The sequence below is a fragment of the Propithecus coquereli genome, unplaced genomic scaffold (assembly GCF_000956105.1).
Source record: "Propithecus coquereli isolate 6110/MARCELLA unplaced genomic scaffold, Pcoq_1.0 Scaffold72, whole genome shotgun sequence".
NCBI lineage: Eukaryota > Metazoa > Chordata > Mammalia > Primates > Indriidae > Propithecus > Propithecus coquereli.
The window spans coordinates 1,084,755-1,095,716 of NW_012153285.1; positions in this window are offsets into that span (position 1 = coordinate 1,084,755).

The window sequence follows — 10,962 nt, forward strand, 5'->3', positions numbered from 1 at the left end:
TTGACCTTTCATTACTTTTAACCTACAAGATTTGGGTCACATTTCCATTTCTGAACTAATTATTGGCAAGCGGAATAAAGGAATTGCCACAATTGGCAATAATAATGAGTCTACTGCAATGTCCATTGCAATGGCCTTACAGTAATATGTCAATAATAAACAGATTTTAAATGTTAAGATTTTTTTTTGATCAAATGGCTTTTTTTCTTATATTTTCACTATTTTATAAGTGTCTGGAGAGGAAAAAAAGAATTCAGAGCATTTCATTACACTCTGTTATTCATGATAGGCAAACATCAAAAAGCTCTTTTTGAGAAGCTTATTTGTGTCTTATTTTATTACAATCTTCCTGTATAATTTTTTCACCCAATTCCAGTTAATTTGAAAGCAATCTGGGCATAAATTTGTTTCAAGGAGAAGTCACAGATTCAACTAATTTTGTAATATATTTCATGTAATATATTTAAAATATTAGAATTATGTGGAAAATACATTCATAAAAGGGAAGTCATTTAATTTCTAACATGTAGACCAAAAGGCAAACTAATTAAATGCAGTCTGATAAACCTGAAATATATCTGTTTTATAGTTGGAATGAGTTTAGGTTTTCTATATTTGTTGCTCTGTGTACATCATTTCTTTTATGTTTGTTTGTTAGAGTTCATGCCAATTGAAGTAGCTGAAAACTTCACTTGTTTTGCTTTAGCCCACTTTTCATAAATATTATAGTCAGTTTCTAGAAAAGATATTCATTATTAACAATAGTGAGAATTTTTAAGTAACACTACATTGGTCTCATCCAAGTAACACTACACTGCTGTTGATTTAGGGGAAAAACAACAAAAACATTAGTAATGTTGTCTAAAACCAAACTAATTAATTCCCCACTCTTTAAAAGAGGGTATCTAGCATAGGTATTTAACATCTCTTAGATGTCACATCCTTAGTTCTGGATTTTAAGTTCATAAAATATGCTAGTAGGCTTAGCTCTGAGTCACAAACATATTTAAGATTTGAGAAGAAAGCTAGGTAGCAGAATATGTCTGAGTTTCACTTAATAAATATATGCCTTTTGGGTACTATAAGTGAGTGACAGAAATAGTGTGTGAGTTCTAAGGGATTGAATCATGTATGTATTTCCTTTTAAAATCAATATACAAGTTAAAAATCAAGATGAGAATTCTGTAATATATCATCTTCAACGCCAGTAATATTTAACTATCTTTGTTCTAGCATTTTGTGCATCACACATAAGCTGAGAAGATGAGTAATGGTATTAATCTTGTCAGAAATTTTAAATCAGGTAGTCATCTTGAAAGGCAATGCCCCTCCTTCACTAATACTGCCCTTTTCCATATTACTATCTGGAATGTCTCTTTTAAGAATCCTTTAGGAATAGATGAGAAACCAGTCTCATCACTTTCATGCTGTATCTTTAATGTTTTTCCTTACAAATGTTACTTTCCAGTTCGATTACTACATAATTATTGGATTTAGATTCAAGTGGTGTTTGGTCATTCAAGATAAATAGATGAAGTCCATCCTCAGTGGAGGAAAGTCTGCTTATCTTGGGAATTATTTTGAAGAGAAATGACTCATTTGAGTCTAATAATGTTGAAAGCTCTGGGGAAAAGACTCATTCTAAAACAGTCAAACCCTGAAACATTAAAAAATCAATGCCTTAAGTAAATAATTACATCATATGGAATATTAATTTTTAGATTATTCCTAAGAGCATAAATTATCTGATAAAGAGGATTGGGTATGGGTTTACTATTTGAAACAAATGCTAAATACATCTCACAGGAGCAATGAATCTACACTTCTCCCATTTGGTACCTTGTTGGACAGTCTCCCAGCCTCTCCAGGCATTGGGAGTTTTTTTGTTTGTTTGACATTTATATATATTTGTAGCATAGGTAGTTGGGGAGAGGAAACAGGGATTATATATATTCCCTAATAACTCACTTTTTTTCTTTTATTTCTTGAGAAGACAGTGTAACAAGATGAGGACTGGAACAATTTTAATCTCGGCTTGGCTAGGTCCCCAAGTCAGAATTTCTGCTTACTCCAAAATAAATCTGCCTATTCAGGGCCTAGAAAAAAGGTGGAAGGACATTAGTTTTTGACCTTTGGTTTCTTACTCACTCAGAGTTTAAAGTGTAGAAGTTAAAACATATGGAGATTAGAAGAGTTGTCCAGAGGGAGTTATCTAGAAGTTGTGAGTTTCATCCTACCCTCATTAGAGGACGTTGGTGGTGGCATTTAAATCCCATTTGCAGCCTAGGACAATGTGCTTCAAGAGTCCAAGTGTCTCCTGGATCTTGAGTGATGTACGCATTAGTGTTGGACTCAATATGAAAAATCTAAAATAGAAGGTTCTAGCTGCTCTGATTGCCAAGCAAAATGTTGAAGATGGCCTGCATTCTCAGAGTTCATTGGGATAAAGGATACATGACTACTTCCTGTGGCATAAAAGTGGACTCCTGAGCAAACAAGACAATCTGAGGCTGTCTCAGGTCTTGTCCACAAGGGCCACATGGAGGTCTAGAAAGACCCTGGCTAAGAGCAGCAGAGAGTGTTCTAACGGGTGCCTCAGGGTTGAGCAAAATATAAATGATTAGTGGGAACAAAGTAATTCATTTCAAGAGATCTGCAAGAGGGAGATTCTCAGTATGACAGGGTCTCTGGAAAACCCCAAAATCACCCAAGAAAAGGTGCTAGTTTTAAACCTCTGCCCAGGCCCAGAGAGCGCTACGCCAGCTCACAACGATCTCTGCCAAGTAAGAACTTACCTTCTGCTCTCCTCTCCTGTCTGTCACAGGAGTCAGAAGGGCAAGACGGTGGGGGAGGGGACTGTAGGCAGGAAAATAACAGAAAGGCCATCAGGCCCCCTCTGTTCCATTGCAATTAGTATGCCTCACACAGGTATGTGCTGAAAGTGACCAGAAATCCAAAACAGAGTCATCAAATCCAAAAGTCATTTCCAGAAGACAAAAGTCTCTAAACTGAATCAGTGACGTAGAGGTATGTAGCTAAAATAGAAACAGGAAGAAGACAATTTGTCTCGAATGCATACTTTGTGCCAGGCCCTGTGCCAAACAGTTCATGTACATTATTTGAAACTCGGGGTAATTTGGGAAAAAAGTGTTATAAAGCCTTTTTTATCACTGATGAAATCAAATCCCAGAGAAGTTAAGCCACACTCTTAAAGCTGAATATGTATAATAGTTAGTGATAGAGGTGGGATTCAATCCAAACCTGTCTCTTTACACCCTATTGAGGACATGAGGCCATTTACATGGCAAGTCTTGATGACCTTTGTTATTTTCTGTGTCCTTACCCATTGTCCTTCTACTAGCTAGCTACCCATTCTGTGGAATCAGACTTCAAGTTATTTCCCTTCCCCATAGATTTATTTGGAGATGCAAGCTATCACAGTAGCCCCTTCCTTTCAGAACTAAAAAAACAAAAAAAAAAGTGCAGAAAAGGACACAAGCAGTATAGGGAAGAAGAAAGCCACAGAAACCCAGGCTTCCCAGTACCTCTCTGACTTCCATATCCAGGTACCCTCTTCGCTGACTTACTCTGCTGCAGACACACTGACCCTTACTTGTGATCCAGCCAGGCAGAGTTTCACTTCAGGGCCTTTGCACTGAGAGCCTTCTTTTTCTGCAAATATCTGCATAGCTAATTCTCTCACCTCTTGCCTTAAGGGAGGTGCTATCCCCTTGATACCACCTGCTCTTTTAGCCCTGTACTGATCATCCTACTTAAAACTGTAACCTGCTCCATACTCAGCAACTATCATCCCTCTTGCTTTGCCCTAGATTTTTGTTTCATTTTTTCCATAGCACTCATCACTTTCCAACAATTACTTATCCATTATGTTTATAACTTATTGTCTCTCCCCTTTACTGGAATGTAAGGTCCATGGGGCCATGGATTTGTCATTGTCCTAACTCAAGCATCTAAAAAGAATGCCTGGCACATGGTAGGCCTGTGCCTTAGATTTATTTAATAAATGGATTTTTGATTATCAGTTTTTCCTCCCTACCAGAGCTATCATATACTACTTTGATTTCCTGGTACCTTGCTTTCTGATTTCAGCTTTGCTTTACTTTCTGATCTTCCACTAATCATCTTGGAAGGGCCCATTCTTAAGTCTCATCCCATCAGATGTGTCTGGGTTTCAGCTATAGAGTCCCTTAAATTTGTCTACCCCAACACTGACTGAGCTCCAGACCTCATATTGATAGTCTTTTTAAAAGTGAAGTGACATTTAAAAAAGATCTTAAATTTTATAATACATATTTTAGGGTTTATTAATTGTAGCCACTGCTTTTGATAAGATACATGTAAATTTTGATAAAAAATACCATGTTTCATCACAATGAATTTTGATGTGTCAGTAAGTTCTAACATTTACTAGATATGCTCTTTTCCACATTTTACATATTGATTTTTGATTCCACTTTGTAATTCTAATATAGGCATAAACTAATGTTTGTATGTAATATATGGTAGCTGATTTTGCATAAAACTCAGAAGTAAATGTGTATCTGAGTTTGGAATAAAATAAATTTAACATTGTCTATGGCTGTGAAATTCATAATCCTTGATCTTACAATGAAAGATTTGTAGAGAAAATTATCTATTCACAACTATTCCCATGTGTATCCATTTAGTGAAACTTTACTTGCAAGAATCTGTAAAAATGCTAATAAACCACATTCCTCACCAGTTTAGGCCTAGCTCTTTATTTGTTGCTGGCTTTGAGATAACTTTGAATAGGCAATATAGTGTCACCATGGGTAATGAATGATGCATGTATGAAATACTGACCTTAAAATAGCACATTTCTCTTACAGGAATCAATTTACACACTATTGGTGTTTAAATTTTATGAACAATTATGTATCATGTCTTTCCTATATAAATGATTGAAAATCTATTTTAATCAACATTAAATTTCATGAAATTGTAACTTTGCTAGTGTCCATTAACAAGAATGAACTAGATATGGGAGATAATTTTAAGAAAACTAAGATTAAGGGGAAACAGCAAAAATATAGGGAAAAATGTAAGTTGTTTCTAAAGTTAAATGTTTCGGGAAAAAATACAGAAAATCTCAGAAATGTGCCTGGGTATAGTATTACTAGCAATCCTCGCAGATCCTCTCAATGTAACTACATTAAGAACACATGGTTATAAATTAGAAGACACTCTCTAGTATGTTTCCAATCAAGGCATACTATTATAGCACAGGTAATTAGCTCTGTAGCATAATATTTTAGTTCCTTCTCTTTAAATTCTTTCTTCCAGTTTTAATCTTACAGAATCACAATTTGATGAACCTTTATTAGTTTTTTTTGCATACCCATACTAAATCAGTAATTCCCAGTGGCAATACAGTGGAGGTGGATAAAATATAGACATTTAAGTTTATACCCTGGATTTACAATTATCCTAAACTTCCTTGCCAAAACACAAGAACAGCAAAACTACTCTAGCCCTAAATGGGCCCAGCTATCCACTTTCTTTTATCTGGATTTGTACCGAATATTATAAAAGGGATTTAATCACAAAACCAGGCGAACTGGGATCACTATAAATTTTCTCACGAAACTCAAATACTTACCACCACATGAAAACCCCACCATTGTTCTGTGAGTTTATTTTCCCATTATTCCTAACCACTTTTCACTTAACATATTCTTAACTCTTCCCTTATCTCCTTCCCCACTGCCATCGCTGCATCCTTCAGTTGATGACTTTACCTTGTAAATCCTACAGAAAGAAGAAGAAATCAGACAGATGAGACTCACCTTCCTGCCAACAAGTTTGCAGCTCTGGACTTGGGCTCTGAGTCAAATCACATCTCCCCTTATTAGCTGTGGGACCTGGGCAAGTTGTTTATATTTTTTCTGCCCTTCTAAAATGCTGATAACAATACTAACCTTAAAAGTTACTGGAAAGATTAATATATCACCTTTCTATATTATTGTAATAAAATGAATAACACATACAAACATAGATCACATGGGTCTAGCATAGCAAAAACAATTAGTGTTAGCTATCATCATCATTTATTATTCTCTTCTATTAGAACAAAAGAAGTTTCCTCCTTTTGTCAAACATCTTCCACCTTTCCCCATCGTTTTAAAAACATTTATCCTTCCTTTACTTGTTAGTTTTTCAGATCATCAACTTCTTCTACTTTCGAACCTTTCCTGTTATTATACAAAACAATTCTATTCTGTGTCTAAAGAGTAGCCTCCTCTGACTTTAAATCTCCAATTTTTATCTTGATTCTCTACAAACTTTTTCTGCCAAGATTTTCAACAGTATTTATCCTTCCTTTACTTGTTAGTTTTTCAGATCATCAACTTCTTCTACTTTCGAACCTTTCCTGTTATTATACAAAACAATTCTGTTCTGTGTCTAAAGAGTAGCCTCCTCTGACTTTAAATCTCCAATTTTTATCTTGATTCTCTACAAACTTTTTCTGCCAAGATTTTCAACAGTATGCTAAGCCTTAAAATTGTCCTTTGCATTTGACCACATGGAGAATATTTCTCATTCCTCATCTTATCAGCCTTGTCTAAAACACTCAAATACAGTCGACCATCACATTCTAGAAACCTTCTCTTTCTTTGGCTTCCATGACACCATTAATCTGCTGATTTACTTTCTATCTCTCTGGGTTCTCCTGCTCAGTCTCATTTCCTCTCTCCTTTCCTGTTTAACCTTTTGGGATTTCCTTGTTTCTCATTCTACACTTTCTCCCTAGGGGAACTCCCTTATTGCCATTGATTAAAATACCGTCTTTGTGCTGAGAGAACTCATTCTCCACTTACCATTCTCACTGGTGTGATCTTTGTACCACCAGTCTTCTCCATTGATCTGAAGTATTGCATCAGTCTCTCATACGATCCCTAGGTTTGGGGTCTCATATTGTCTAGTCTGTTCTCCATACTCCGGAGTTGTCTTAAAATTATACTGAAATACACAAATTGCCATATAACATATAGCCTTTATGATCCAAGCCCTGCTTCATCCATCTACAACGTGCTCACATACAATAACCTACATGTATGCATAAATTTATATATTTATATCCAAGTGTTTCCTTCTGAATTTATACCTGCTCCTCTATAGCATTCCTTTTCTCAGCATATGGCACTCTATTCTCTCTTCATCCATTTGCAAAGACAGAAAATTAGAAATCATTTTCAGTGTGGTTTTGTCCTGATGCCTGCTTTTCCCTCACCACCCAGTATGAAGTTCAGACTATTCTAAATCCAAATGTATTCTTTAAATTACCCTCCATTTCTGCACTGTCGTTGCCACTCTCAACTAGTTCTATCCATCTTTTTCATTTGGACTACTCCATAACCAAGCTGGTATAGCTACAGAAAAATCTTTTAAAATGCAAATTGGACACTCCCTTTCTCTTTCTGCAATTCTTTTTCAACATAGAAGAACTGGCAAGAGTCTTTAACTCTAACATCAAAGGCCTCAGAGATCTGGTCACTGACTCCAGCATCATTTGGTATCATTATATCAGTGGGCCTCCATGCTGGCCACACCGGTCTTTCAATTCCTAAAAAAAAGAAAAACGAAAAAAAAATTTTTTCTGCCTCAGAGATTTTTACATGGTAGTCCCTTTATCTGGAATGTTTCTACTCCCACCTTTTACTTTTTTTACTTTACTAATCTTACTCATACTTCATATCTTAGCTCAAATATCATCTTTCTATATAGATTCTCTTTGAGTCCCAAATCTAAATTAGATTTTTCTTGCAGCACTTATCACAACTTACGGTATAGATAGCCCAATTTATTTGTCTCTGAAACTAGTCTGTGAACTCCATGGGGACCTGCACCAGGCATGCTTTGTTCAACGCCATGTCTCACCCTTTGTAGCCATTTGATATATAAGCAAATAGATAATACATAAAAGCGTTTTTATCTGCAAGCTACCTAACCTCTCTGAGTCTCATCTGTGAATTTGGTATAGGAATTATTTTTAACCAGGTTGTTCTGTTAACCAATAGAGCAAATACTTATTATCTAGTATGAATTTGCCTAAAAAAATTGCATTCTTTGTCCCCTATTCACCCTATCCAAGCCAGCAGCCCCAAATAGTGGAAAGAGCTTTAAAATTTGGTAAAGCTAAATTTAGTTTTTGATTTCTCAGTAATTATTTGTATATATCTTAACATTTTTTAACCTGTTTTCATAAGATTGTGGTTAGGATTGAATTAAGTAATGTGTATAAAGCAACCAGCATATAAGCATCCCATAAATGTAAGTTCCCAGTTTCTAAATACCCAAGATATCATATACAACATAATTTTCTAACATTTTCATCCAAAATCATGTTTTTCACACTTTTAAGCTGAAATGTTATTTTAGAGGGCAAATAAACCTGAGAATTGTATCAAATTGCTAATTCAAAAGGCTTATAAAATACCAAGGGAGCTTCACCAAATTGCAAATTCTAGGGCCCCATTCACTGACATCTGATTCACTAAATCTGGAGTGAGCCCAGGAATTTGCATTTTGATAAAGCCCACAGATTGAATCAGGTGTTCCATTAACTTCACTTTGAAGACCAATATTTTAATGTATCCAAGTTTAGGTCATAGTAGTATTTTCAACTCCAAAGTAAGTTTGAGTAAGCCAGGAGTGACAAGTGAGCCTATGTTTACTTAAATGGTACATTTATTTCCTTAAGAGTTATGGATTTATTCATGCTGCTTTATAAAATAAACTTAATGTCAAAATTAGGAGATATAAGGAAATATAAGAGCAATTCTTTTCCCAAAGGCACTGTTCATCAGATAATAAGTTACATTATATTATGAATTTTAACTCTTATATCTGTGCATACTCTTATGTGTGGCAAGGAACTCTATCTACCAATGAGAATTGGCATTATAAATATACATATGTTTCAGAAATAATACATTTTATAGAAAAAAACTCTGCTAATATTCATTAGGCTGACATGTAAGCTTGCATTTTATAAATGCCCTACTTTAGAAGAAGCATTACTATACAGTAGTAGTCATAGGATATGCAAAATCAGAAATAAAACAATGGAAGAGTGATATAAACAAACAGATTTTTGTAACTTTTTTAAAAAATTAAGAAAGTCATAAACAACTCTTTATAAATCAGTGCCAAATACATTACCTTATTTTTCTTTTAAAATAATTGATAGTAAACATTTTAAATCTCAATAGCTTCATATGTAAAAGCCATTAGTTGTCTCTTTTTAAAATCAAAAGTGAAAAAGAAAATTGAATGTCAAGTTACTAAAACACTGAAGGCATAAAAGCCTATAAACACTATATGAAATATCCTCTAGGTGCCATATGTATGCAAGAAGCATCCCAGACTTGCTTTGGCTTTTTTATAAATATATGATTGATTTTTGCTTACCCCATAAAATATTTTTTAAAAGATGATTAAAATGCATAAATGTATAATACTTTCATTGATAAATATAAATTTAGTTCCTAAGACATGAAAGACGAAATTTATATCTTTCTATTTTGCTAGGTAGGTATGTTTTCCTCCAAATTTGTGAAAATACTATTCTGAGTTATGCATGTATTACTAAGATGACTCAAAGACATTTTGACTTTGGTTCTTTAAATGTTATAATAAATATTTGAACTTAGAGAGGCTATCTTAGATTCTTGATTCTTGTTGCTGAAATTTAGGTGAATTTTATCTTATATAAATTAAAAGAATTGAAAAGTAGAGCTGAAAAGAATCTCAGTCACTGAAGTACCTGCTTCTTCCCACAATGTCTGGCTTTAGAAATTTTTGTGGTAATTTATGCATTTCAATATAATTTTAAGACAACTCAGGAGTGTGGAGAACAGACTAGACAATATGAGAGACCCCAAACCTAGGTCATATAAGAGACTGATGCAATACTTCAGATCAATAGAGAGGATTGGTACAAAGATCACACCAATTAGAATGGGCTGTTGAGATCTTTTGGAAGTTTGGGGTTTGATGACTAATTTAATACATTATGCGACAGAGGCAGGATGATTTAAGATATTGCATTGACATTTGTAGGTGTTAAAAAAATTGTCAAAGCTGTTCAGAGATACTTTCGACTGGGTTGATCTTATACAAGGGGACCATTACATTGGTATACACACACACACACACAAACACACACACACACACACACACACCATGGAATACTACTCAGCCATAAAAAGGAATGAAATAATGTCTTTTGCATCAACTTGGATGGATGGAACTGGAGATCATTATCCTAAGTGAAGTAACTCAGGAATGGAAGACCAAATACTGCATGTTCTCAGTTGTAAGTGGGAGCTACACTATGGGTATGCAGAATCATACAGAGTGGTATAAAGTACATTTGAGACTCAGAAGGAGGAAGGGTGGGAGGAGGGTAAGAGATGAAAAATTACGTATTGGATACAATGTACACTATTCAGGTGACAGGTGCACGAAAGCCCAGACTTCACCACTATAAAATTCTTGCATGCCGCAAAAAACTGCTTGCACCCCTAAATCTATTTAAATTATGAAAAGTAAAATAACAAATAAAAATTTATCTCTGTATTTTATTTCACTTCAACATCTGTCCAAGCACATAACAAAAGGAGATAGCTAAATGACCCATTGACAAATAAAGAGATGCTCAAAGTCATTATTCAGCAGGAATTGAAATTAAACTCACAATGAGATAAAAGAGACTGACAGTAGCAAAAATTGTGCTAAAGCTGTGGAGCAAGTGGGGCTTTTTACAATGTTGTGAATGTGAAAAATAGTATCATCCTTTTGGAAAGATTTTTTTCAGTTTCTCATAAAATTGAGCATACACCTAATTAGAAATTACTTTCTTAGTTATGTATCCAAAAGAAATGAATGCCTATTTTTACAAAAATATTCTATAATAAT